General features: G+C 40.2%; 3 long non-coding RNA genes across 3 annotated transcripts; 2 read left to right on the top strand and 1 right to left on the bottom strand.

Annotated features, from left to right (window-relative positions):
• Positions 1 to 1371: 1371 nt before the first annotated feature.
• On the top strand, positions 1372 to 10142 carry LOC143516225 (uncharacterized). Its single transcript, XR_013131613.1, has 3 exons — positions 1372 to 1488; positions 1583 to 1818; positions 8498 to 10142. It is a non-coding gene; the product is annotated as an uncharacterized LOC143516225 (long non-coding RNA).
• Positions 10143 to 21053: 10911 nt separating this feature from the next.
• On the top strand, positions 21054 to 22065 carry LOC143516224 (uncharacterized). Its single transcript, XR_013131612.1, has 3 exons — positions 21054 to 21117; positions 21520 to 21708; positions 21833 to 22065. It is a non-coding gene; the product is annotated as an uncharacterized LOC143516224 (long non-coding RNA).
• A 944-nt stretch (positions 22066 to 23009) lies between these two features.
• LOC143516223 (uncharacterized) lies at positions 23010 to 23711 on the bottom strand. The gene is made up of 2 exons (XR_013131611.1): positions 23421 to 23711; positions 23010 to 23266 (listed from the first exon to the last, which is right to left on the bottom strand). It is a non-coding gene; the product is annotated as an uncharacterized LOC143516223 (long non-coding RNA).
• Between the last annotated feature and the right edge of the window lie 4257 nt (positions 23712 to 27968).

Raw genomic sequence — 27968 nt, 5'->3', positions numbered from 1 at the left:
TGATACCCTCTTCAGATCTGACAGGCTATTTCACATACTTTGCCTCTGTAGTTTGCAAGTTCATGTCTACAAGATACTGAATAATCCATGGTAAAAATGGTAACTAGAGTGATTGTAATGCACCGAGCCTTTGTAAAGTATGAGTCGTAAGACTAAGACTGTACTCAAACATCATATATATGTTTCGCACATTATACATTTCTAGGAAACGGGTTTTTTTTTTTTACCCATCACTGGACTATTGTACATTTACATTACATTTACTATTTATCAGAACTAGAAGAGAGCAAGACCAGCTAGGCTATGCCATTGTCTATAACAATTTCAGCATTATCTTCTGGTGGTACTGTTACATTACAGCAATTGAGAGAATGTAATACATTAGAGAGTGAGCAAAAGAGTGTGCAGAATCGGAGAGAAGTGCACTGTGTGCATTTTTCCTTTTGATTTTTAGTGTCTGCAATGACCTTGGCTTCTCTTACACTCTCTAACCTTGCAAATAACACCTGTGCCCGTGTGGTCTTTATAAATATGAATGGCTTCAAGAGGTCAGTACCCAAACTGCAGAAAAAGGAATTTCTAAGAAGTCAATGCTATTTGTGCCCAAGGATCACTTCAGCTGTAGGGATAAATTAGCTTTTTCTTTTATTTTGAGTATCTATTTTTTTTTGCCCCTCGATGCCCCTTTAATTCCGCATATGAGTACATGAGAATAGAGAACCCCCATCCCCCCCAACCCCACAGTGTGATGATATGCAATTAAAGTTATGTAGGGCGGGGTAATGTACCATGCTAATCATTTAAGGAGGCAGCTAGAAATATCGTTTATTAATTGCATTAGGTAAATGTTCCTTGCAATGGCAAGTTTAGCACAAAGATCACTTAATGATACAATGAATTAGACGCTACAGAAAACAATGTTTAATACTAACAGATTAGGTCTTTGTGTGTGTGTTTGTTTGTGTGTGTGTGTGTGTGTGTGTAACAAGCACTTGTTCTATTATTAATACTATATGTTACATTTCTAGATTGTCCACTAAATGTTTTGTCAATATTCAGGTTTTATGTGAAGATGGGCAGGTGCTGTGTGAATATTAATTCTTGCCAGAACACTGATTGCATGTTTTTGCCTCATCACTAGTTATTTTATGACAGTAAGTTTGATGAATATTTGTAAATGAGTGCTTGAGGAGAAGCTGGAGAAAGATCATCTATGTTCTGTGTCACAACAGGAGGTTAATTCTGTCATCAATGACTTGACAAGCCGTGTTCCTCTCTCCAAAATGCCTTTTATGGCAAGTTGATTTCTCAACCCCCTGCTGCTTCTTTGGGTAATGTGAACAAAGAACTCAATCCAGTCATCACTCTGTTCAACTAGTGGCACACAGAATTCATCTGGTGGAACAAACATCATTATCATCAGCAGGAATAAAGGATCATTATCATGACAGCTCTATGAACAGCTCCAGCAGCCCAAGTGTGGAAGATGTATGTGTAGATATAACTTATGTACGCTCTGTGTATGTGTGGCTCAGAGGCCGGGCATTTCAACATATTGCAGTTCTCTGTGGTTTCATTACAGCCTGCTGCAGAGTGTCATGGGTAAAGAATGTGCAGGGAAAAAAAAGGAAGAGGCATACGTGAGTCTCCAACTTAAGAGATCAACGAAAGAATGAAAGCAAAACTGATTATAAAAGTGCACTAAGAGAGAGAGACTGCTACACAGGACAAGTGACAACCGTGTTCTTCACATGGTACTTGGACTTGGAATTTCCTTGGCATGTGAGCCTAAAATTAAAGTGGTTTAAAGTGTCACTCGTAAGTAAATGTTAATTCATAAACTACATTAATACAATTATTTAACAAAAGCGTATTATCAGCATCTTTCAGCATTACCAAGACATTTCTAGATCTTCAAATGTGCTATAATGAGGTTTTTAAGCCTATTCAGATTTAAAATTCTCATCTTATCCACTTAGACTTAATTATCTGGAACATTTTGATCCAAAAGTAAATGTTATAATCCCCCTCTAGATAAGGGGTTATGATATTCTGTTTCTTTAGATCACTGTGTTTTCACAATCCCATTCATTTATGTTGTAATATGTCAGTAGGCAACATATACATTTCATGGTTTCCCCTGTCTGTCTGTCCACCTTATCTGCCCCTGTCTAGTCTGTCACCTAAACAATGTGCTTTAGTTTTTGGTTTGGTCCCATACCCCTCCTTGTCTTCACCGCTGTGTCCTGCCCAATTATTTATGACTTATTCTTTTCCCCTCACCTAATTTATCTGTTGAATACAACTTCAGTAATTCTACATTTGACAAAACAGTATGAAGAACAGAATATAAGGATTATGATTAAATAATGTTTTTTTTTTTTGTCTTTAAATTTGAGTGACACTTATCTGATGTGGGGTTCCTGCATTGATAGGCCATTATATCTAAGGTACATCCACACTTGAAATTTGAAAAAAAAAAAATATCATCAAAGGCACGATGTGAAGACATTGGATGAAAGATTCAGGTGATGAATGAGAACAAGGCCTGAGATCAAACCAATTATGCCACTGGATGATTCAATATCCTGCAGCAAATTGTAGCGCATGATATTCATCACTTTAACATCCAAAAATTCTTGTCCCCAGTGGCACAGACATATCCATCACACGTCATATACAAATGCTCAACAAAATCCTCACCACCTCGGCATTATAGTGAAGGGCATCATGATGCCTGTTGTGATTATACTCACCAATCCAAGTAATTATTAGGCAAGATTTCAGCATGCTGTTTCCTCTGTGTAATGAAGGGGCTCTTCACTTGTCCTTAGTCATTAGAGCAAAGCAGAGAAATGGTATCAGTGTACCTCTCAATGATCAACGCCCTGCTGATCTCTTCTCTCCTTCTGTGAAGTGTTAATAAACATCTTATTGGTACTGTGTTATGAATTCATTACAGAGGCAGCAATTGAGGTTTTGGGCGGAAGGGTAGTGTCATGTTCAGTCAGAAGTCTGGATTTCCTCTCTGCCTAGTCAGCCTAGAAATCCAATCCACCTCAGTTTTTTGCCTAATACATTTTACAATGAGACACATGTCAGAGTAAGCTGGAAAACACCCCCCCTCCCCCCCTTATTCTAACCCCCATGTTCTGATCACATCCGCAAAGTGACATTTGTGATCTATGCTGTGGCGTAAAATGTCAGCCGCCACCGCCTCGTCTTAGCGCAGCGATGTCATGCGGTTCGTTCGTGTGAGCGAAAGCGGTGCTCATGAAACAGATCACTATTCAGCAGAGCGTGAAATAATGGAGAGGTGCTGTGTGCCCTCCTCCCAGGTTTTGGAGCGTATGCCACTGGTTCAGCTCTACACAGGTGGCACCAATGGATTTAATTAGGGGTTTTCACAATAGCTTCACACCAAAAATCCATTCCCCTACGAGAAATTTAAACCAGTTTTGCTACGTTGTGTGCAGCCTGCTGTTAATCTGACTGTGTTTGATATCTGAAATAAACCCCCACATGACACATTTCTTACCATTCCTAGTATAAGAAATCATGACCAGACATATGACACAACAGATCACTTATTGATATTCACTTATTCATGAAATGGAGTACTACTGAGAATGCAATAGCTACAATACTCTGATTCAGTTCTGATTTATCACACAGTGCTAAAATAATTAGTCGTGCAGAGGTAGAAGAAGCCAGAATGGGAGTCATCACATCAGAGCACATCCAAGCAGTCTGCAGGCAGAGGTCATTTTTTTGCAATGAAAGCATGTTATGCACCATGCAATACCCTTGACAGACAGTCAGTTTATGTCTTCAAGTATGTCCTGTGATTCTACTATAATCAATTAGAACTGTTGCAGTTTTATGACTATTTTTATCACAATAGTTCAGTAAGATTAACCATGAAGACAACTTTGAACCTGTAGCTTTGAAACTTTGAAACTTATTTCCAGGCAACTATACCACATGAAGAGATAGCAAGACAACAATGGACTTTGAGGGAAGTAATTTTTTCTGGTGAATGAAATAATCACAGGACCAGGTCAAAGTGGGATGTTTCTTTTTGTGTGGTGTGAGAAATCATCCAGGATCATTCTACACAGTTCCACTGAAGAGCTGAACCCAAAGCAGATGTCTGATGGAATCCCCAGCACTTCGGTCCTGAGCCCGAATTCATGGTCAGTTAGATGTGGAGCACAGTGAGAAATTTTTAAAGTTTTTTCCTGGGAAGGCCACTGCCTCAGCCTGACATCTCTCGTATTGAGTTGTTCAACACTAAATAGGATGTAAGTATTTAAATTTTCTCAAGCACAGCAGTTCGTGTTTATCCCTTTATCATCCCATTGGTAAAGGCACACGTAAACATAAAAGGGCAGCACTAAGGTCTTTCCTGTGGGAGGTGAAGGCTCGAACAAGATGGCAGGTAAAATAAGAACAACTTCAAGAATTTCATATTGTGCCACGGGGCTTCTTTACTCCTCACCATACCCCACTTTCTCCTGGTTTGATTCTGACAAGTTCAAGAACATCTCTCACAGCACAATAATGAAAAAGCAGTTTAAGGTCCTCCTTGAGATTTATATGGTATAAGCTCCAGGAAATATGGGGAGTGTTCCAGTGCAGAAGTGGTTGAAAAGGGAGCTGCAGGAGAGCCTCATCTTCAAACCTTCTGTTAATATCACAAAAGCCCCTGGTGTTGCACATACGGGATGCTCTCCCAAATGCATCTGTGATTACATTAGGACTGAAATTTCGAAGATTCTTTCGCAGCTCTAGAGGAGACTCCTTCCACTTCTGAAACACAGGACTGTTCTGGTAAATCTCTACACATCATGTAGGAATCTGACACTAAAAGCTTTTTCTTGTCTCACGATACTGAAGAGCTCCTTTCTGGGGCAATTCTTCAGCTGTCTGATAGTCATAGAAAGACTCTTGCCTTGCTAATGCTTGCTTTTATTCTACTAAAGACAGGCCTCAAAAATCTTCCTTGCTTTGTCCCACTTTTCTTTCTCTTTCCTTGCATTCATGCTCAAACATTCCTGTCTTTTAAGAGTTCTTTCCAGGTTTCTAACTCATCAGGCAAATGTAATTTTTGCACTTACTTGGACAACATCCAGCATCCACCTACATAGGAAGGTCAGGGGGTGATGTTTACATTTTCTTCACTGCCTTCCTTCCATGAGAAAAATCCCCTGAGATAAAACACAGCAAAGTGCAATAGTGAGGTGAACTCCAATTCATCCAAGATCCAACTGATGAAAAGTGATACATCACAGATTAAACAAAAAACAGATTCCCACAGTGCCGAGCTTATTTGAGTATTTTCTCAAATCTCAACATTTAAAGTTTTTATTTTCATAAATGTTTCACACACAGCATCTGACACGATCGCTCCACATGATTGTCTGTTCAACTAGGGTTAGGAAATGGAAGCTAAATATGGGCCAGATTCATGACAGTGTTCATTATACGTTTCCAGTGGCATCTTAAATAAATTAACTGTTTAAAACAAGACAACTAGACAAGCCTAAGTTGCCAGAGCAGCTGCCACTGTGGCTTTTCGTGTATGAGACGTTACACTTCGAAACACTTAACTGTTAACAAAAAATAAAAGTTATAATGTTCCTGACCTTTCATGTTCCACGGCTAGCTAGCTATCTAATACATTTTCCAGTTGACTTGCCAATTGCTAGTGGAGAAAAATAGTTTTCAGTAAAGCCTTTCAGACCTAAAGTTATGTCAAGCTAGCTTCTATTTAGTGTAAAGTTGAAAGTTAGCTGTCAGATATATAATTAGAGCTATACTTAGGTAACTAACACATTAAACGTTTCCCTTTTGGTCGTAGCTTGTATCCCAACCCCTACAAGATGACATGCAATGAAACTACACCGGTCAAAGTGAAGAGAATGAAAGTGGTTTTCAGAGCTTTTACCATTAATCAGGCTACTCCCATATTCATCCATCTTGGTAATCCAACTAAAGCGGTTCCCAAATATTGTTCACCTAACGACACACACCCACATGAAGCTTACATTTTTACGCTCATATTTCTAACCTGAAGTATTTCATTATTTGGCTGTTAAGACTTTTTGCCGACCTCGTAGCGTGTCATTTTTGCTGGTTTATATACCATGAGCCATGTCAATAACTTGCCGTTCTTGTTGGGAACTTCTGAAGAAAACGTAGCAGTGACGTTTTGAAGGACATATTCGTTCACATTTCGGATATTTACAAGCCACTTACAATTATGAATATGGATCGTTGGGATATTTGCATGTGATGTGAGCAAGAATCAGGGCCCAAAATTATTTTTCCCTCCCAATCAGCCCAAACTATATTGACATGAGCCGGCCCATAAGGAATCCTACCAAATCTCCCGATTAGCCACTCCGGCTCTGGCAAGAATCTGAATTGTTTTTGAACATCATGTTTCTTAACGTGAACATAGCCTTAATTACATCTTCCTGATTCTTGTAAGCCTAGTGACCCTGGAGGACAAAAAGTGAAATTAAATTCAACTCAATTAAATTCAGTATACCAAAATAATGCAGAAGTACCTGTGAACAGGTACACATAAAACATTGTTAAATAATTTACATTGTTAAACAAATGTAGACCCATGGCAAATTTTTGGACAATGATCACAGTGGTGAGGGCATGAACTAGGAAGGTATTTGGTGTGGCATCTGGACAGAGAAAGGAAAAAGAACAGACTTAGTGGTGGAATGAAGATGTTCAGAGAAGTTAGAGAAGGAAGAGAATGGTGAAAAGAGCCTGGATCTTCAAACAGATGAAGAGAATAGACAGGAGTACAAGGAGATATACGGCAAACAGAAGTGGTGAAGGCTAAGGAGAAGCTGTATAGCTGTTTGAGAAGCTGGACACTAAGCAAGGCGAAAAGAAATCGTACCAATTGGTCACACTGAGGAAAAGATAAGGGAAGGATATACAGCAGGGTAAAATGATAAAGGATGCAGATTGGAAGGTGCAGGCAAATGAGGAGAGTGGTAATTTGAGAAGGAAAAAGAGGACCTGATCAATGAAGAAAATAAAGGAGAGAAGGTTGAATGATATAGAGACAGCAAGCCCCAGTACCTTGGATGGAAGGAGGAAGTGAGGGCAGCTATAAAGAGAATGAAATAGTGGAAAGGCTTTTGCGTCAGGTGACATACCAGTGGAGGCATTGGCATTTTTAGGAGAAAAATGAATTTTTTAACTGGATTGTTTAATAAAATATTAAAATGCGAGAAGATGCCTGAGGAGTGGAGAAGAAGTGGAATGGTTAAGATTTTTAAGAATAAGGGTGGAACAACAGTACAACAGTTTAAGCCCACCTTCATCTACAGCGCGAAGACCTGGGAAAGAGTTGTAGAAGCTAGGTTGAGAAAGGAGGATTTATGAGCAACAATATGGTTTCCTGCCAGCAAAGTGAAATACTGATGCAATATTTGCTTTGAGAATGCTGATGGAGAAGTATAAGGAAGGCCAGAAGGAGTTGAATTGTGTGCTTGTAGATCTAGAGAAAGCTTATGATAGGGTACCAAGAGAGAAACTGTGGTCCCATATATGGGGGAATCAGGAGTGGCAGAGAAGAATATGAGAAGTATGGCGCAAGATACGCGTAAGGATACTGTGACAGCAATGAGATGTGTAGTAGGAATAACAGGTGAGTTTAAAGTGGAAGTGGGAGTGTATTCAAGGGTCAGCTCTGAGTCCTTTCTTATTTACAGTGGATGTTACGTCTAGGATGCGGGTATAAAAGCAAGGATGAAGAGGAAACGTGGAGAAGTATTGACTCTCCAACAAGATCTAGAGTATCTATTCTTTTATCTCCAGTAGAGTTGGATATTGTAATGGTCTTTTAACTGGACTGCCCAAAAAGATCATTAATTAAACAACTGTATTTTATTCAGATTTATGCTGCTACAGTTTTAACTAGCACTTAAAGAACAGAGCATACTCCAAATGTCTTTACACTGGTTTCTCTTCTCAGCACTGGAGTTTATAAATCATTGAATGGTTTTGGCCCAGAATATACCTTAGATATATTTAAATAACATAAACTGAGAAGATCTCTTGGATCCATGGTCAGCTAATTAAGACCAGATTTTGAACTTAATATGGTGAAGCTATTTTGCTGCATACAACTAGATCAAGCTGCCATAAGATCTTAGTGCATCAAATGTAGAATTTTTAAAATATAAGTTAAACATTTTATCTTTTCCTGCACTTATGATTGAGGTATTTATTGTAATATCCTTTAATATTGTATATTTTTATAAATTCTTTTAATTATGTCTTTGTATTTTTCTGTAAAGATTGATATCCTCCCAGGGACTGAAATATAACTGTGTTGCTAAAGTAGTTCTATTGCTGTTTGTGAGTGTGAGAAAAGTCTGTGTTATCCTCTCATGGATTAAGAGAAGACTGGAATCATCTCAGGGATTGACAAAAGACTATGTTATCCTCTCATGGATAGAAAGAAGACTGGCATCCTCTCAGGGATTGAGAGAAGACTGGTTTATCCTCTCATGGATTGAGAGAAGACTCCTCTCAAGGATTGAAAGAAGACTGGCATGCTCTAAGGCATTGAGAGAAGACTGGCTTATTCTCTCATGGATTGAGAGAAGACTGTCATTCTATCAGGGATTGAGAGAAGACTTAATAGGACTGTTTCATGGACTGAATAAAGTCAGATCTCCTTTCAAGGATTGAGAGCTGAATGTTTTCTCCTGTAGCAATAATACTGTAATTCTTAAATTATTGTTTTAAATCAATCTCTTTATTTTTGGTTGTTTTTGCAACAACCTTTCTGGGATCTCAGGAATGTTCTAATGGATTTCTCATTTTCAGTCTTTTTTATTTCTATAATTTTTAAAAATCACATACTATTTTATTTGTAATGTATTTTATTTTTACATTCTCTTTCTGTAGGTTTATGTTTTTTGTAAGACACACTTAGTGACCACAGTGCACAAAAGTTGTTACCTTGCCTATGATGTTCACAGATGACGTTCTGATTTGTAACATTGATTTGTTGAGCAGGAAACAGCTAGAGGAGAGCCTGGAGAGAATGCATTGGAGAGAAAGGGAATGAAAGTTAGCAGGAGAAACATGGAGCGCATGTGTGTGAATGAGAGGGATGGCGGGGGAGAGGTTAAGTTGCAAGAAATCCAGGTGATGAAAGTGGATGAGTTTAGATACTTGGGGTTGAGTGTGAGAGAGGTGAATAAAAGAGTTTAGGCAGTGTGGAGTGGATGGTATGGAGTTGCAGGGCTGATTTGTGATAGAAGGGTACCCGCCAAAGTGAAAGTCTATAAGACAGAAGTGAGGCCTGCTATGTTGTATGGCTTGGAGGCACTGACTAAAAGACAGGAAAGTGAGCTGAAAGAGGCAGAGATGAAGATACTGTGATTCTCACCGGGAGTGACAAGGATGAGCAAGATTAGGAACTGGTTTGTTAGAGGGCCATCACAAGCAGGATGGTTGGGAGATAAAGTTAGGGAGGCGAGACTGAGATGGTTTGGGCATGTGCAGAGGAGGGATTAGAGTTATATTGGGAGAGGGGTGCTGAGGATGGAGCCACCAGGCAGAAAGAGGAGAAGAAGGCCAAAGAGGAGGTTTTTAGATGCAGTGAGGGAGGATGTGAAGGTGGCTGGGGTGACAAAGCTGGGGTGTTATTATAATTTTTTTCTTCTACCCTTTAGTTTGCTAACTTAAAGACTTAGATAGGTATGGTGATATTTTGTGTGGAAATTGTGAGGGGTTATTAGTGGTTATGAAGCGTTGAATGTGCACTTGATATAGCTTGAGTGAGTGAATTTTAGTGATTATATAGTGGTGTTTATTTTTTTTACACACGTTCCCCTTCAGCCTAGCAAGCTTTGGCATAGAAGTGGTCTATGGATGCACGCCATTTTATTCCATTCATCTTTCCCCTCATTGTAATCGTGCGTCTGATTGCTCACAACTGGAGCTGAAGCATCTGTGGTGGCATAGAGTCAAATGTTTTAACCAGAGCTCCAGTGACGTAGTCGTGCATGCATACATGTGACCTGCTCAGCGTTTGTCTGGGCCATCTATGTATATCACTGGTCCCAAATATGACTGTCTGATATCTAACAGGATTTTTAAAATGGGGCTAGCCTCTTCTAGACACTAGGGAGTCTAGAAAAGAGAAATTGGCATGGGATGTCTGAATGCACATATCTGTTTGTCAAATTCAAAAGTGTTTGCATAAACAGCATTCTCAATCTGTAATATAAATGATGAATGAGTGACAAGAAAACCTGGTCATTCATGAAAGAGGCAAATATAAGTTTAACAAAACAAAATATGCACATCCCAGTAGGCACTTTGTTTTGGTAAATTTACAGAATTCATTAATGATTTTTAGCAGCTTGTGGTCCCCCCCAGTTTTTACGGTTAAAACCAAATATTTAAATAGCGACGAATCCATGTCCCCCCCACTTTTGAAATCAAAATTACGTCCGTGCTACCCAGTGTTAGAGTGATGTTAAAATATGGTTGAAATATCAGCACTGATAACAGATTGATTATTATTATATATAATATTATTATAAAATTATAACGATAGACCAAAACTGAAGACAGGTTGACAATCCAACATTATAGCAACTGTCAATGAAAAAACAATGTTGAAATGTGGAGACGAGATTGATGTCAACATGATGTCAACATTGTGACGATGTTGTTTGCCTACAGGATTCATGTATAGTCAGTCAGTTGGCTTCAGAGAACAATAGTGGGGCCAGTCGTGCTGCAACATATCTAATTGCTGGTAAAAATGCATGGTGGTTGTCTTTGGTACTGCTGTAAAGTGGGTGTTCTTAAGAACGTCATCAAGTAATCTATAGTGGCAATGCCTTAGAAAGACAGAGCAGAGAAGGTACTGCAAAGACCCTGATAACATGCACCTTCCTACATCCTGTAAATTAGTTTAAAATGAATGTTTTAATGTAATTCAAATTGTTGATTTGTGTGTTTTAATTAGCTTGTCTGTCTGGCTGAGGAAGACATTTAAGAAGTTAGCATGCTACAGCCAGTGGCCAGTGAGAAAAGGTCAATACACATCCATCTACTGTGCTACAACAGCAGAGACGCGTGGCGCCCATTCTCCACATAGCTACAAATGGTTGCTCAGCATCTTGGCTGGACAGCTGTCCGCAACGCAGTTGCGTCTGGCACAGGAGGGACGGCACCACGGGTGCTCACGGATCTGCCGCCAGCAGTGTTTGTCGTCCTCCAACAAAGTCTCTCGCACATGGCGTTGGCATTATTGGTCAAACGGTTGCTCACGGAGTGGTGGGGGCTTCAGGAAGAGAGTATAAGCGTGCTGGTGATGGAACTGAGCGCGCTGTTCGTACACAGGCGTACCCAGCGTTTGAGCTTGCTGCCCGTGTAGAAGCTGGCACTACTCTACTTCTTGGAGATGCTTCTGCCAGAGGAGCCGGGGACGCAGCACATACAGCTCACTGTACCAGCCAGACTCCAAGCAGCGACTGCAGAGACTGAGAAAATGGAACTCCGTCCTCAGCGCAGGGACACCAGAGCAAACAAGCTCCACAAGGAGACCATGTGCAGAGTGGCTCCCCGAGTGAGTGGCAGCTAACTGACTGGTGTGCTGGTGGTGCAGAAGGAAATGACACCACACCAGTCAACGCCGCAGACCTGAGCTGGCAGGGAGACGGAAGCTGGGTTTCTCACTGAGGGGTGAGCAGACATAGAGGGGAACAACGCTCAGCGTCAGCCCCATAGTTGGCCAGAGCCGCCGCTGTTGTGGACTTCAGGTTCCGCACACGTCTACACAGGCTCGTCAGTGTCGCTACTTTGACGAGGTGTGTTCCCTCACACAGCAAACGGCACACCAGGTGTCTCGAGAGCAACGGCGATCCGTCACTGGCAGCTGAGTCGTGACGAAGGGGAGAAAGCAGCTTTGGGTCATGGTAGAGGGTTTGAGCCGCATGTGCATGAATCCGGGCGTGAGCCTATAAAGGATGCGTGCTCGAGTCAGCTTGGATTTCGCGGCAGTTGTGGCTGTGCTCGACAAGAAGAGAACCAAAGAAAAGGAGACAAGTGAAGCTGTCAGGACTAGAGGTCAGTAGTCAGGACTCCCTGGCAGTATCCCCCCCCCCCCCCCCCGTTTCTTTTGGAGGGATCTGCCAGGTCTGGAGGAGCTGAACACACAACACTATGCGGCATCTCCCGCATCTCCCGCAGTCGTAGTGATGGTGGGAGCAGAGAGGGCACGCCACGAGCTGCCACACTGCCACGAGCCTCACTACAACTTGTAAATGAAACAAAAATGAATGTTTAATGTCATTCCAGGTGTTGTATCATATGTGTGTTTTTATTAGCTGTGCTGTGCTGTACCCTCTATGTGTGTGTGTGTGTGTGTGTGTGTGTGTGTGTGTTTGTGTGTGTATGTCTTTTTGGTTCTCTTTCCTTCCCCGTTTTTCCCCTGTTTAGAGTAAATCCCATTTTTTGGTTATTTGCAGGGTGTAAGCCTTGCAATAAAAGTGCTTTCTTGAGTGAAAATGTTGCCTTCTAGTACTGCTATGTATTCCACTGTTTATCACATCTAAATACTAAATGGGCTTGACTCCATCCTGACTCGTGAAGCAGTGTCAATGATCCCTGACTTTGGAATTTCTTAGGCATTCACTGCAGACCCAGTATAGGAACATTCTGAATCCACCATAACGCAAGTAATAAAGAAGTTGTCTCTCCTAGATTAATATGCTGTGTGAATAAAGCAAAACAATTTCTGTAATTTCCAACATGATTAATGAAGGGCCTACCAGAGGATCATCACTGAAAGTAGAGAGAGACTGAGTGATTGTTGCAACATCACCACTTATTATTCTACGAGTCCCTACCAACATTTATGTCCTGAAAGAATTGAAGCACAATTATCAAGATTATGTGACATCTGAAATAAAAGAAAAGCAATTAAAAACATCTGGAAACAAAATGAACCTAAAAACACAGCATAAACTCAAGGCCAGTCTAACATAGCTACAGCAAAGAAAGACATTTGATATGTTATCATTTAAGATAAAAAATAAAAAAGTACAAATTTTCCAGACATACAGTGGTTGTCAGATTATTGTAGTTTTCCTCTTTTAATTTGTGCATGCATCTGTTCTTGACAGCATGTGTAAGATGTGAAGTCATTAAAATAACGATAGTGCCCACCAAGCTCAGAATAAAACAAAGTGACTCATGAGTACTCTTCCCTTCATGAGAACATGAGCTAGGGAGTGCTGATACATCCTTCCATAATATCACATAAGGACTCCCTCTCTGGATAGGAGCACTGCCAAAAAATGGAAAACTCTAAGTGCAGTCCTGATAGCCAGTCCTATATGTTTCCACCTCTCAATCCACTATGGCTTCATCGTGTTGTGTAGCATTTCTTTGTTGTCAGAGGTAACGTGCAAACAAATTTACAGTAACAAGTGTGCATTATCAGCAATGGAGCAGAATTTAATCTCTTAACTATCTTGTCTTGTTCATCGTTAAGTGAAAAGCTACAGTAGTCTCCTAAGACTCTGAACCAGCACCGCCCCCGGGCTGGTGGGAGATGTGGGAGCTGTGAGTGATGGGGGTACGAGAAGTGGGTCGTTGCTACATTTTCACATCCACTGCACCTCCCATTAGGCTATACCAAGAGGTCCCATGTAGCTCTCCCTCATACTATTAGCCTGTGCAATGGTCCGGTGGGCAGAGATGTAACCAGTGGGAAACATGAGCCATGGAGCTCAGGCAGAATGTTCATGACGGGGGCCGTGCCAAAATGAGGCCGTGTTGAAGCGTGGCATGTAGGAGTTTGAATGAAGTGGGGTCAGAGTTCAGTCAAGAGACCGTGGCAGCTGTCAGGCTGGGCCGTTGTATGATGTATGGGTCTCATCGACTGATACTCGTCCAAATCTGATAGCCAGGGCAGAATTAATAATCCTGTGTCTAGAATTCTGATTGTGGGCCAGGGCGGCTACGCTCCATGTTCAGGAGGCTGATGAAGACAGGAGAACATGGCTGAAATGCTGCTGATGTGGGCGTGCTGAGAAAACATTTGAAATTAAAATCGATTTGTGTTGAAAACCATGGCTCTCACGTTTATTGCATTAACTCATAATCAAACTGAAGGTTCTGGCCGGTCAATGATGAAAAGTTTTAAGGTCAATGCCGTGCCAAAATGTCACTTCAATTTGCAAGTCTGCCTTTTCTGTTAGCGTCATATGTCTTATTGTCATATTTCTCATTTTTTTGATTATCAAAACGGCCAACGGAAGCAGGAAGCTAGATCTCTGTCAGAGACGAGGACTCATAAATAAATAATGCAATCTAGCGTGACCTGAGGGATGAGAAGGGCCAAAGAGTGATGTCCAGGATGGGAATAAGATGCTCATTTGCTCTGCCATACATCACAGTGGGTATGGGGACATTCATTGAAAACATCAGTCATCTCACTGGTTTCCACAAAGGACTTTGATTAATGCTCCGGTGCTCACCTCTACTGAGTCAGCCTGTATTGTGTAACATAGCCAATGATCACTACAAAGTTAATAATAGTTAGCAGCATGTTAGCAGCATGTTAGTTAACAGCAGTAGGCAAGATTAAACAAACCATAGGCAGTTTCTGTGCTGCAAAGATGAAACATTTACTATGTGATGTCATATGCAATTTAGAAGACCTTGGAATCTCCCATGCATTACAGTCATTGCCACTGTCTAGGCCAATGTTATCCTACTGTTCCTCTTATAATCATGGCCATAAGGTCTCTGAGCATGCTCTTCTTTCTTGCTCCATTGGCTTTTAATAACATGGGTTAAGAGGGTTTGATTCTTGATTCATGATTTCATTTGACATTTACCTTCGGTTAGATGATAATGACTCTATGACATGATTTTCCTCTCTCTTTCTTTCTTTGACTTTACATCTTTCTCACACACTCACACAAACACAATGTACCATCACTGAGCTAAGGTTAGGACAATAGGCTGTCAAATTAAATGTTTTGTAAAAATCATATATAATCAATAATATGCTTTGGCTATGTTTCCAAACTTGCCTATGCCATTTCAATAGCAATACGGATAGACTAAATTAGCACATGCATCTCATCTGTGTCACCAGCACTTGATGACTCTCATAAGCTGAAACTCCAACTCATCACACCAACCAACCTTTCATTTGTTTTAAAGCTAGAGTACTGCACCACTGCTGTTTGTTGAGGATATTTTCCTCGTAACCCCACTGAGACTTTCAAAGTCTGTTTGCAATACTTAGCAGAGAGATGTTATTTCTCACCAGGGAGAGGGCACGGTAATGGTGAAGCCCTAGGAGGATGCTCTGTTTACAGGGTTCTACGCTCAATTTGCACTTTGCATGCACTGGTTGACTCTCTGCTGTGCATCTCAGTGGGAGTTACAATGCAACAAAACCCTGCGGCACGTCCTTAAGGCATCTTGTGGGACAAATTCCAGCTCCAATATATGGAGACCTGTCAACCATACTAAACCTGAAAATGCAAAGTAGACGTGTTCTTTCGTGACATGCTATGGTTGTAATTAGAAATGTCCAAGTTCACTGCATGAGATGTTTTAAAGCATGTTTGTAGGGAATCAAGAGGGCAACAGTTTTAGTTCCAGCCATTATGGATTTGGCAGTGATGTCTGGATATGTTACAACTGCACACTGTGATCTAATGTAGTAGAGTCCAATGGCCTCTGGGTCTCAAAAACAGCTCAAAACCCTTGGACTGACATTAGCAATGTTCCAGCATCCATCTGTCATTTTATGTCATATCTAGGTAGATATATTTGTTAGAAGAAACTGGCAAATGGCAAAGTTAAAGGAGCAAAATGCTTCCAGTATCGTGATACATGGAGTGCTTGGATTATTCTTTTTTGAAGTAAGATTTTTTAACTTCTGAGCTATAGAAAATCGAATGGAAAAACTGGGTCCAGGTGAGATTTATTTATTTGTTTGTTTATCTGTTATTTATTTTTTCCTGAAAACTGAGGTTGGAACTAAATTGCACTGACATAATACTGTTTTTGATATATGCCAGATATCATGACACAGACTTTCAAAATACAAATTAGTTACAAGTGCCGGAGTGTGTGTGGTGTGTGTGTAAGGGTTATTTAAGGCATATCTGACAGCCCAAAAGTCCCATTTGCAGGCACAAAAAAACAAACAAAAAACAAGAGTAATCTCAGCTTTATTTCTTATGAAACTAAATCAAATAGTAATGTGGTAACCATATCATTTAAGTTAATATGCATAACAGCTGTTTGTTTCATATGCCAATTTAAAGCTTGAGCTTTGAATACAACTTGCCACTGGTGGGCGAGAGTTGCTGTACTGCTGTGAAATACACATTGACAGTGGCCCAATTAGCTGTTGTGTGAGTAATCGCATTTGTTTGTTGAGATTTTCTTCCAAGGCGCCGAACTGATATTTCTCAGATAATGACCATTAGTGCCACCATCTGCAGGTCTTCTTTGACCTCAGAGGGTGCATGAAGTTGTTAATGGCATGTTGCCATTAGCAACACAAGGCAAATACAAGTTGCTTTAATGAGAAAAATGACACTGAGAAATGTGCTATGGAATCACAGGGATGTGTTGAAAAACCAAGTGGCCCATTGCACCAGAACTCTGGGCATCCACCTCTAGCAGAAATATTAAGAACTCTGGGTACAATCCACCTCTAGCAGAAATTTTTTTCTGTACAGCAAAGTAAACAAACAGCAATGACCTTTTAAGGTCTTTAAATGAAATGCATAAACTGTATATACAATTGTTGGCTATAAAAATACCAAGTCAAGGTTGTGATGTGCAAGTGTTCATATCTCTTTATGACCAGAGCTGACTCTTGGGGGTGGGGGTGGGGTGGGGGGGCAGTAGTCAGTGATATGAAATTTCTGAGATCTCATTGTGGATAGAAACACTATAGGAAATATAGTTATTATTACAAAAGATATTAGGAAACTCTTCTGTACTTTAGTCAACGGGTATTTCCACACCAACCATAAAGTTGTTTTCCTGAAGTTTTGGTGTCTGGTGTCAGAGACTGATTAACACACACGTCACATCTCCTTTACGCAACACTGACAGCAGAAGATGAAAATATTCATACAAGAGAGAAGAAACATGGTCAAAATGGGGAGAAAAATACTGACAGATCTGGAGCTGGTGAAGTCCAGTAGATCTGACCAGCATACCAACACTATTCTCTCTCTCTCTCTCTCTCTCTCTCTCTCTCTCATTTTCTTTCTCTACTCTTCCTCTCTTGCTCTTTCTATTTCTTCGAGGCAGAGTGGTAAGTTAATGCTTTGCCAGCACGTCAACCACACTAAATTCTCTGTGATGAAGACACGGGAGTACAGGAGGGCTGTGAAGGGGAGAGCCCGGCTGAAATAAAGCCCTTTTCACAGCTTAACATCTGTATAGATGGGCAGAGTTCAGGGCTGAAACCCTGGGGCTTTAATGAATTGTATAAGAACATAACTAATTAACAGTTGCAAAGTTGATGGTCTATCCATCATGTCTGAAGAAGTGAGTGAAGAGGAAACATCAGTGAATCACTATCAATATTCACCATAACCACAGCTGTGCACCAGTAACCAGGTGTTGATATATAGAGGCCACTTCAAAAAAGTTCACTCACTTAAAACCGTGACATACATAGATGATATAATATCATGGTTATTAACCAATGCAAAAGTAACACATGGCGCTGTCCTTCATTTTTTATCAGATTTAATACCAACAGTTTAAATTCTGGCAATGAAGGAAAAGCCCACTTTCTCCAGATTGAATAATGCCTTAGTGGGGATATGACAGCAGGCAAGAATGAGCTCAAACACTGTGACTTGACCATCCAACTCAGTGTTGGACGTAACTCTTTGGCTACTTGAATCAGTTATCCCTAAGAGAGAAACGTCCCTAGATCATGAGTGCTCTGACGCTTTCTTCGTTAGTTGAGCTTCATTTCAAGTAAGAATAAATGCAATGTACTGTACTGTAGCCCATAACCACAGACATGCACAGTGCAGCAGTACTTATCAATACACTGTGCCATCCATGCTGAAGTCTTAGATAGTTGACAATGTTATACAACCTAGCAAACATTTTTCTTTCATGTTCTTTGCTGATTTTCCATTTTTTTCTAGTAGTGCAACTAGTAGACCACCACTCTCCATGCCCTGACATGGACTGTGCCTACATCTCAAGGTCCTGACATACTCCTCGCCTACAACTCCAAGCCCTGATATGGTCCTTGCCTACACTTCCAGGCCCTGACATAGTCCTCGCCTACACCTCCAGGCCCTGACATGGTCCTCGCCTACACCTCAAGGCCCTGACATGGTCCTCGCCTACACCTCAAGGCCCTGACATGGTCCTCGCCTACACCTCAAGGCCCTGACATGATCCGTGCCTACTGGCTGAAGAAACCAACTGAACATCTGACATTGCAAATGAGCCAGCGGCTAATGCATGAAACCCACCCTGAATGGTTAACTTAAGGCAGAACAGTCCTGAACCTGAAGGACCCCCAGAAAGGGGTCGATAACCTGCCTCTGCACAACAGGAAAGCTCCTGTCAGACAGCATTGTGGCTAAGATGAGTAGGTACATGAGGGGGGACCCAGAAAGGCATTAGCAAGAACACCAGAAGAAACAAGCAGCAGCGACTGGTGAATATAACACCATCAACAAGCCTTCACCAAGACTTCAATGGGGCTGTGGATGATGAACCTAGAGACCAACTTCAGGCTGACAGTGTGAGTCATTATCAAGTGCGAGATTTACCAAGGAGATGCCCTGTCTCTCCTGCTCTTCTGCACAGACCTGAACCCCCTCAGTGCAGTCATCACCAAGACTGTCTATGGATTCTCGCTTTGGAATATTGCAACCATCAGCCACCTCCTCTACGTGGATGACATGACATAAAGCTGTATGCTAGAAGTGGACGTGACATCGACTCACTAATCCATCTCTACAGGATATTCGGCAATGAAACTGGAATTTAATTCAGACTGGATATGTGTAAATGCATGGTTACAAAGAGAGGGAAGTTAGAACGGAGTGGATCATACTACCAGAAGGTAAAATAACAGATGTTGAAGGCAGCTACAAGTACCTTTGAATCCAATGGGCAAATGAGATTAATGAAGAGGCCACAAGGAAACCATGTACACCCAAAACAAAGTTCTGAGAAGTCAATTTCAACTGGAAGAACAAGATCCAGGCTAACAACACCTATGTTCTACCAATGATCAGATACCCCACTGGTATAATAAACTGGACAAAGGAGGCGATAGAAGCCACTGTCATCAAGACACAATGTCCTCAGCTTCCACAAAACTCTTCAGCCTAGATCCAGCACTCTTATACTATACGCTAAGCAGAAGTGGGTGGGGGTTGGTGAGCACCAGAGAAAATATTCAGAAAGAAACATCCAAGATCCAGGAGTATTCCAGCAAGATGGCCCCACGTGATGGAGTGTTTAGTGATTATGTCAAACAGCGGAAGCCCAAGGGAATGGGAATGTGGAGGAACAAGAACCATCATGGTGTCAGATGGTTGGAGGAGGCTAGGTTGGAAAATTGCATAGAGGCACTAATCATGGGAGCACAGAAACAACCTCTGAATACATAATTAAATGAGGGTGGGATCTACACCAGGCAGGTCACCAGATGCAGGCTTTGCCGAAGAAGCCACTGAGACAGTCCAGCACATAACAGTGGGTTGCAAGATGCTAGCAGGTAGAGAGTACATGGGATGACATAACTAATTGTCTGGCATAGTATACAGAAACATCTGTGTCAAGTATGGTGTGAAAGTGGGATATACCCTCAAAGGTGGAGGAGAATGAGCTAAGATCATGTGCGTGTTCCATATACAGACTGATGACACTGTAATGGTTAACCAACCGGACATAGTAGTGACAGGTAAGCATTGTCATTACAACATCTGAGCTTGAAGGAAACTTGGGGTGAGTGGGGAATTTTCGATAGATAGATAGATAGATAGATAGATAGATAGATAGATAGATAGATAGATAGATAGATAGATAGATAGATAGATAGATAGATAGATAGATAGATAGATAGATAGAAAAAGTTAAACATTTTCAAAACCTGCATAAAGCTTTTTCATTATTAGATAATAGTAATATTTATTTAATATTTATCATATGACACTCTATCAAATGGAGAAAAATTCACAAACTAAGATAAACAGCATAGCACAGTGGTTATAGATCCAAGCTCTAATTCATATGAAACTTCTATTAGACTCATATATGCACTCTAACAGTTTCCCCAGAGCAGTCAATTCTGAGACAGAAAGTCTTAAATCTTGTCTTTGACTATGTGTAGGAGAGAGAGCACAAATATTGATTAATCTTTATAAGCCAAAAGCTGCAGCTCAGGTTTAATGCATCATTATTAGTCAACTGCAGAACTAAATTGCCAACCTAAATTGCCATCATGCCTTTTCCTTTACATCTAAGAATAGCACAGCTGAGAACCCAAGCTTGTTCAAGAGCTCAAGAGCACAATAACACTTGCTAGTTACAACCATAATAAATTAGTGTTGGACATGTTGTGTGTGGTCATTGTTCCAGTGCACTAAAATTAACAAGAGGCAAGAGGCACAGACTCAAGAGCATTCATTCCAACTTGCACTTTTTAAAGCCTAATTTGATTTTAATATATTTGTAGAGTGTCTTATTAATAACAGCATTGGCAATAGTTTAATATCTCAGATATCTAAATACAATATGCATATTAGTAGAAGAGGTGCAGTTTATAAAGGAGCTGTCATGTCTGGCTCCGCCCCTACCTGTCAGTCTAGTGATCTTTTTCCTGTTTCCATAGTTTTCGTTGCCACAGTTTCTCTTCAGTTTGTTCACTCCCCGTTTATTGTTTCCAGCTGCCCCTTGTTTTAGTGGTTTAATTGGTTTGTTATTTAGTCCCTGTCCTGGTAGTATTGCAGTGTGGATCAATGTTGTTATACCTTGTCTTGGACCCTGGGAGATGATTCTGTTCAGGTTTTCATGGTTAGTTCCTTGTGCTGTATTTACTGTTCAGGTCCCCTGTTTTTGTGTTTCTCCCTCTTCCTAGTTCATGCTTGTTAGGTTAGCTTCTCTGTTCATGTTTCCCTGTTTAATCAATCCCTATTTGTGTTTATCCCTTTTCGATGTAGAGGTTTGTTAATTTAGCAATTCTGCTGATGTTCCCTTATTTAAGTTTACCATGTTAGTGTCTTCCTGTTCATGTTACTCATAGTTAGTTCTATTTGGTCTGTCTATGTGCCCATCTCTCTGTTTTGGTTTCCCTGCTAGTTTATGTCCCTTGCGTCTCTTTATAAACACCCCATGGTTCCTAATGTATAGCTCTGCCTGTGTGGTTCTGTTCTCCTCTTTAGTGCCTTAGTTCAGACAACTGAATATGTCTTGCAGATTGTGTCCTCCATGTGGGTATGGTGATCATCCGGGATGAAGGCAGTGGCCACCAATCAACCCTGGGTTTCCTCACGTCTATGATAAACACCACCCATTATTTTTTAATGTAAAAAAAAAAAACACATAATAGAACCATAAGACAGCCATAAGATTTTTCCATCTGTGACCATGCAGAATTTGTATTAGGTATCTTCTCTGTCAATGACTGACATTTTAATCATGTTGTAATTAATGGTTGAGATGGTGTCAAACTACATGGTCCCCTGTTTGTTGTTGTCCTGTCCTAATGCTTTTGTTTTTGTCTTCCTAGGTTCCACCCCAACTCATGTCAATCCGTGTCCTAAACCGATCCACCTGTGTCTTGTCTGTCGTTCACTGTCTTGTGCATTTCCCAGTCCTGATTGTCTGTTCGGTGTCATGGTTGCCACTACTCATTGTGGGGAAATGGTCTTGCCCTCGCCAGTGTTTGCTGTATTCACTCACTTGGGTTTTGTTTTGTTTTCAATAAAAGATGTGACTCGAACATGAATGCTTCCTCAGCATCTCGCTTACCGCCATCTTACACGTGCCTAATGTTTGACGTACACATAGAACAAAACTAGATTTTAGATGTAATGAACAGCATTGGTTGTTTCTTAAAGCAAAACAAACAAAATTCATGGCAAGAAGGGAAGAAAATTGTGTGGTCCATAGATCCAATGACCAACAGTGGACATTTCATTTTATTTCCAGTCCATAAAACCAGTCAAACCCCACATTTCAGTGGTACCAACCTACATGAAAGTATTAACAAGAAAAAAATAACTAAATACAATTTTAATAAACATTAAACTGATAACATTACATAAAGCAATCACAATCAAATACAAAGAGGCTCAGAATTACTGTAAATATTTTTAATGTTTCATTTCAAGGTCTTATGAAGTTTATTCCAGGAGTATGGAGCACTGTATGAGAAGGCATTTTTTAATATATAGTGTTTCATAGGTCAAGATAAACCTGAGGTATATCGACCACAAGAAACTACATTGTCTGGGTATTGTAGGCATTAACCTTCCAGCATAATAGAGAAGTGATATATGCTGGCAATTTATGGTGAGTGACTTTGCAAATAAGGAACTACAAATAGTGCTTCTTACATTGAGAGTAGGCCAATCAAATGATCTACATAAAAGCACAATTCACCAAAGCATTCAGAGGTTTAAGTATAGAAAAGACATCATGGCTGTAAATTACAATATTGTCATTTTACCCTAATGATTTTAACACCGTTTTTAAAAGTGAATTTTTCATCATGCAAGGGTTGAGATATTAATATGATCAATGTTCACTGTGCCTATCTCTAAAATTATAAAGATAGACATGTAGTGGAGGCCAACATCGTGGGGTAATGGTCTCTGTCACAGGATATGTCCTAGTAAATATTAATATTGACATTTAAGTGTGTCAAAATAATGTTTACAACCACAAAAAAGCCAGAGATAATGTGATAGGAAGTAACACTTATATTGCACCTTTCTCAGTACCATATAATGCTTTACAGTCAATGCACTGCACAATTTTTACATCCAGTGAGAATTACATCCACTTGCACACAGTGTACTCTCAGCCAGAAACCACAGGCAGGCACAAGATGGGGAGAGAGGAAAACACCCGGCACAAAGCACCATCCATCATTGGGCAGAGTCATTCATACCAGGTCTGGGCAGGTAGCAAGTTTTTATCTTAACTCTGTGTTTTTTGACTGTGGGAGGAATTCAGACATGGAATGAACATGGAAACATCTCACAGATAAATATACTAACCTGAAACCATCACACAGATAAAGACATGAACCTGAGACCATTGCACAGATAAATACACTAACCTGAGACCATCACCCAGATAAATATACTAACCTTCTGGGACAGCAGGTGGAGCAAATTATGGAACCAAGATCATGGATGTAGTTCCCAGGGAGCACATATGTAACGGGGTGACAGAAGCAGCAGATGTGGAGTTTGGTGCCGTGGAATCTTTAACGTCCGTAGCACAGCAATGACAATCACACGCAGTGAAATAAAGAAAAGCCACATGCGCACAGCAATAGCGACGCTGTGACTTTGCAGGGAGAAGAAGATGACGTGAGCATGCTCACTGCTCTATGTGCAAGGAATGCACAGCCAAGACTGCCAGGACCTGTGGGCTGAAGTAGGGAGTGAGGGTGATACGAGACAGGTGCCAGTGATTAAGGAGTAAGCGGGTGGATTGGAAAGGGGGAGTGTCTGTCTAGAGGAACGTGTGGAATATTAAGTGGGCGGCTCCCCTGTGGGGCTGGCCCAGCCTACCGTGACGACATATATTGCCAAACTGAGAAAATATAAAAATCTTTCTACATTAGAATATTGCTGTAAATGTAAACTCCCTTTCTACAATGAGAAAAGTATAGACTAAACCACTGTGATAGTGTTTGTCCCTGACACAAATGATGGGTTATGCAAATTTATTTCAACCCTCCAAACCCCATATTACTAATGCCCCAAAACCCGGTATTTATTAATATTGTTTGTTGAGAAGAAATTTGATCAGTTGAAGTAGGCTTTCAAACCTGGTGCCACACCCCTGCCTCAGAGACTGCAGTCTGATTGGCCAATATGTACTAGATCCTCCACTATCCATTTTCTCTTGTATCTCATTCACAGACTCATTCTCTCACTCATATGCACTCTTAACTGCCTTTCATCAGCTCAGATGTCTCTCACAGTGCATACTTTGAGTTCTGTGCCTTGTGCAAATATATCTAGCCTGTTTAACCATAATTTTTCTTAGTCTACATTTGCCTGTCTGTCCTTGATTAACTATCTGCCTGTGTGACTGTACTTTTCTACTGCGATTTCGATTTTCAAATCACAGTTCATCACTACAAAAATGTTCTCATGCATTTTTTCTAATTAATTGTTTAATTTGTTTTAGCTTTTAAGTTCTTGAATTACATGGTTGAAATGTAATGAATCTAAGATTATTAGGAATGGATATAATCATTAGTGTTACAGCAAAGACATTTTATTATTCATAGATTTCAGCAGTACCTCTTCCAGCTCCATCAATTCTACAGATTTTATGCACATATATACATACTTTTCCAGCAAAGTTTCAGTAAGTATCAAGAGGTCATGGCTATTCTGACAGACTAATATTATAATACATAATATTAATACGATCAAGGTCCTGCTGCCGAAGCAGATGTGTGATATTTAAACTCCTAAAGACTAATAATCCATTTTCAGATTTGAATATAGATGGACCAGCAAGGCACAAAGAGATTTATTTGGCTCCAATTTGAATGGACTGAATATCATTTAAAGTCTGCATCAAAAATCTGATTATGCAGAGTCCTGATATTGACATATTTTGGATTATATCTGGGAGGCCTACTGGATGGAATTCAATGTTTATTCCAGCCAAAAAAACTCTGAGTGATAAGTCAACAAATAAAATTTGCCTTGAAAAATTAGTCTGCTCCAAGCCCTTTTTGTTATAGTTTGTTGTTGCAGATTCTGAATTTGAAATTGATTAAATTATGTTGTTTTCCAAACTGATCTATACAGATATGACTAAAGGGTCATGGTTTGTTGGCAGAGTCCACCTGTGTGGAGAATTATTGGATCACCTACTTTCAGTGCATCATATAAAGAAAAATGCCCCTATGTTATGTCCAAAAGAGCCATTAATCTGATTATAATTAAAAATCAGATGAGGAAACCAGCTTCAAATGCTTTGAAATTACATCTGAAAGTAATTAAGCTACCACTACCACCACATTCTAGATTAGCCCATTCCTCTACACTTGGAAGTCAGAAGTAGCTGCTCTGAGGCCTGAGGCTATAAATGAGACGCAAAAGTTAATGTCTGTGACTTAACATGGTGCTTGTGACTTAACAGTCTACAAGGCATTCCACAAAGAGAGCACTTATGGGCAATCTTCTAAACCATTATGTCAATAAATGACCTGCCCAAACACGTAAGACTAAAGTGTGAGGCTTTTCCATTTAAATGACTGTGGATAATTTCTTTAAATTGTTTTCTTTCTTTTTAGTTTTTAGTATATTTTGGTAGCCAGTTTTATTTAGTTTACAATTGTTAAAATCTCTAGATGAAGTTAATATTGTAGAGATGAAGTGAAAACCTGTTAACTATGTATGAAGACATCATGAATGGAAACAATATTTGTGACAAATGTTGTGCTTGTTAACAATGAACACGAAACAAACTTTCCTTGGTGGTTAACATGGTATACAGTACATTTATGGAATTAAAAAATAGATAAGCTACTTAAGGGGAAACATACAAGGGGAAACATTTTTACACCACAATGAACATAAACATATCTGATTTTTACTGCTCGAAGAATTAATGTTTCTTATTCATTCATGAAGTACTAAGACAAAACATCCTTTTCAGTTCTAATATTTAGTCTAGTCCATATAAGGATAGCTTTTTGATTATTTGAAGAATGTTCTGAAGAGCTACCACAATAGCCTGCTTTACTGTATTAGTTTATCTGCATATTTGTTGTCTGATAGAGGCCTACTGAGTGGAAAATAATTTTCTGTTCATTTATCCTTCATGAGGCATAATGGAAAATATTCTCTCTGCTGAAGGAAGAAAAATATGCCTCATGTTCTTTCTTCATGAAGCATAACTCTATAATCATTTGAAATATTAATTATTCGATCAGGATTTCCATTATGTAACCTACTAGGTTACTTGTGCTGCTGTAAAGTCTTATCAGTTGACACACTTGGCCACAGGTCAGGAAGGGGAGGTACACCCTAGTTGTAGTGGATAATATGCACTAAATTAGTTCAACCAAATTGATTGGTCTCAATAATCAAACAGTGAACTTTATAGACCATCCTGTACTTATAATAGGTCAAAGGTAATATTAGAATGTATTAGTAATGAAACACTTATCTTGAATATACTGTGACTGTTTCATTCTGTGTCTGTGCCATAGGAAGGCACAGGAAGATCTGTAAGCTAGTGAACGAATTCCAGGGTCTATCACATGGATTTTAGGACTCAGCCCTTTTGGACTGCAAATGTTGTATAGTCCATTCCACATCTGTGCTGTGTTTTAATTTCATTACAGTTTGCATTTAATTAAACTAATTCTTAATAACTGTCATTAACTGCATGCCTGCTGTCTGCACAGTCTGTCACGCAGAGAGAAATAGAAACACTGAGTGTACAGCACAGAAGAACCAGTCCTTTTCCAATGCTAAGTTCTCTCTCAGTGGGCTGATTAGTCCTCCCCAGCTGCAGCTGTCCCTCATTATGTCCAGACAGCAGCGCCACCCGCCACCCTCGTTCACCTGGCGAGGTGCTGTCCATGTGGCCAGTTTGGGCAGCTGTCCAAGGTCCTGAGGAGGGGATGGTCATTGTTGTGCGAGAGTGTGAAGTTTAGAAGGTAATCAGAAAAATGGCTTGTTACAAAGTAGAAGCTTTTACTTGAATTTCTTCTTGCCTGGAATGAATGAGGGAGGGGGATAATTTACCTGGTCCAGATTGAAAGCAGAGCTATTTACTTTTAAAGGGTGAATTTTATTTTGGTTTAAAAATGCAGGTTTTAACTTCACCCCTAAAGAGGTCCAACTCTTTCAGTAATAACCACGTGTTTTTAACCAAAAAAGGACATCCTAATTAGTGAAAACAGGTGCTTCTCTGCAGGGTTGTCCCCAAACACTGTCAACACCAGGCCCTCAATTAAACAGTACCGGTTTGTCTGTGCCTACAAATGGAACCAAACACTTCTCCCTTTAACCTCAACTGCATCGTAAATAAGACATCTAACAGCTCCAGTGGTCAGTCTCCTAAAAAAAAGTGGAGTGTTGTATGTGTATATTTGTGTGCTTGCTTTTATGTTTGGTGAGTTTTTGTTTCAACCCTGCACAATTCAACTATTTTTTCTAGCAACTACACTTAATTAACTACCAAAGGATCCAAATTAGTCAGCCCTTCTCTGCATTGTTGTCCCAAAAACATGTAGACACTAAGGCCTCAACCGAACAGCCCAGCTTTTAATAAAAGGAGCTAGACAATAGTACTTTTAAGCTCAGCCAGGTCATAAATAAGACATGGATATTCGGCTAATGAATGCCGAACACCTTCAGTTGATGTCTGGCATTGATCTCCAAATTTAGTCAGACTGCAGTTCTTTCAATCTAATCAGGCTCCGGCCGGCAGCTGTCCGTTTGGGAGAAGTGTTCTAATTACTGTGGTAAGTGGAGGCACATGCTCTATCGGGTCAGAGGACCGTAGCTCCTCACTTTAACTATAGTCAAACAGCTCCAGTAATCACGTCTCTTTAATAAAATAAAAGAATCATAATTAGTGAATTCGGGTTTTCACTTCAGAGTTGACCCAAAAAACTGTAAATTCAGATAGAATATGCATTGCTATCTAAG

The sequence above is a fragment of the Brachyhypopomus gauderio genome, chromosome 6 (genome assembly GCF_052324685.1).
Source record: "Brachyhypopomus gauderio isolate BG-103 chromosome 6, BGAUD_0.2, whole genome shotgun sequence".
Classification (NCBI taxonomy): Eukaryota; Metazoa; Chordata; class Actinopteri; order Gymnotiformes; family Hypopomidae; genus Brachyhypopomus; species Brachyhypopomus gauderio.
Note: the sequence above shows the minus strand (reverse complement) of the source record. Positions and strands in the feature narration are given on the sequence as shown.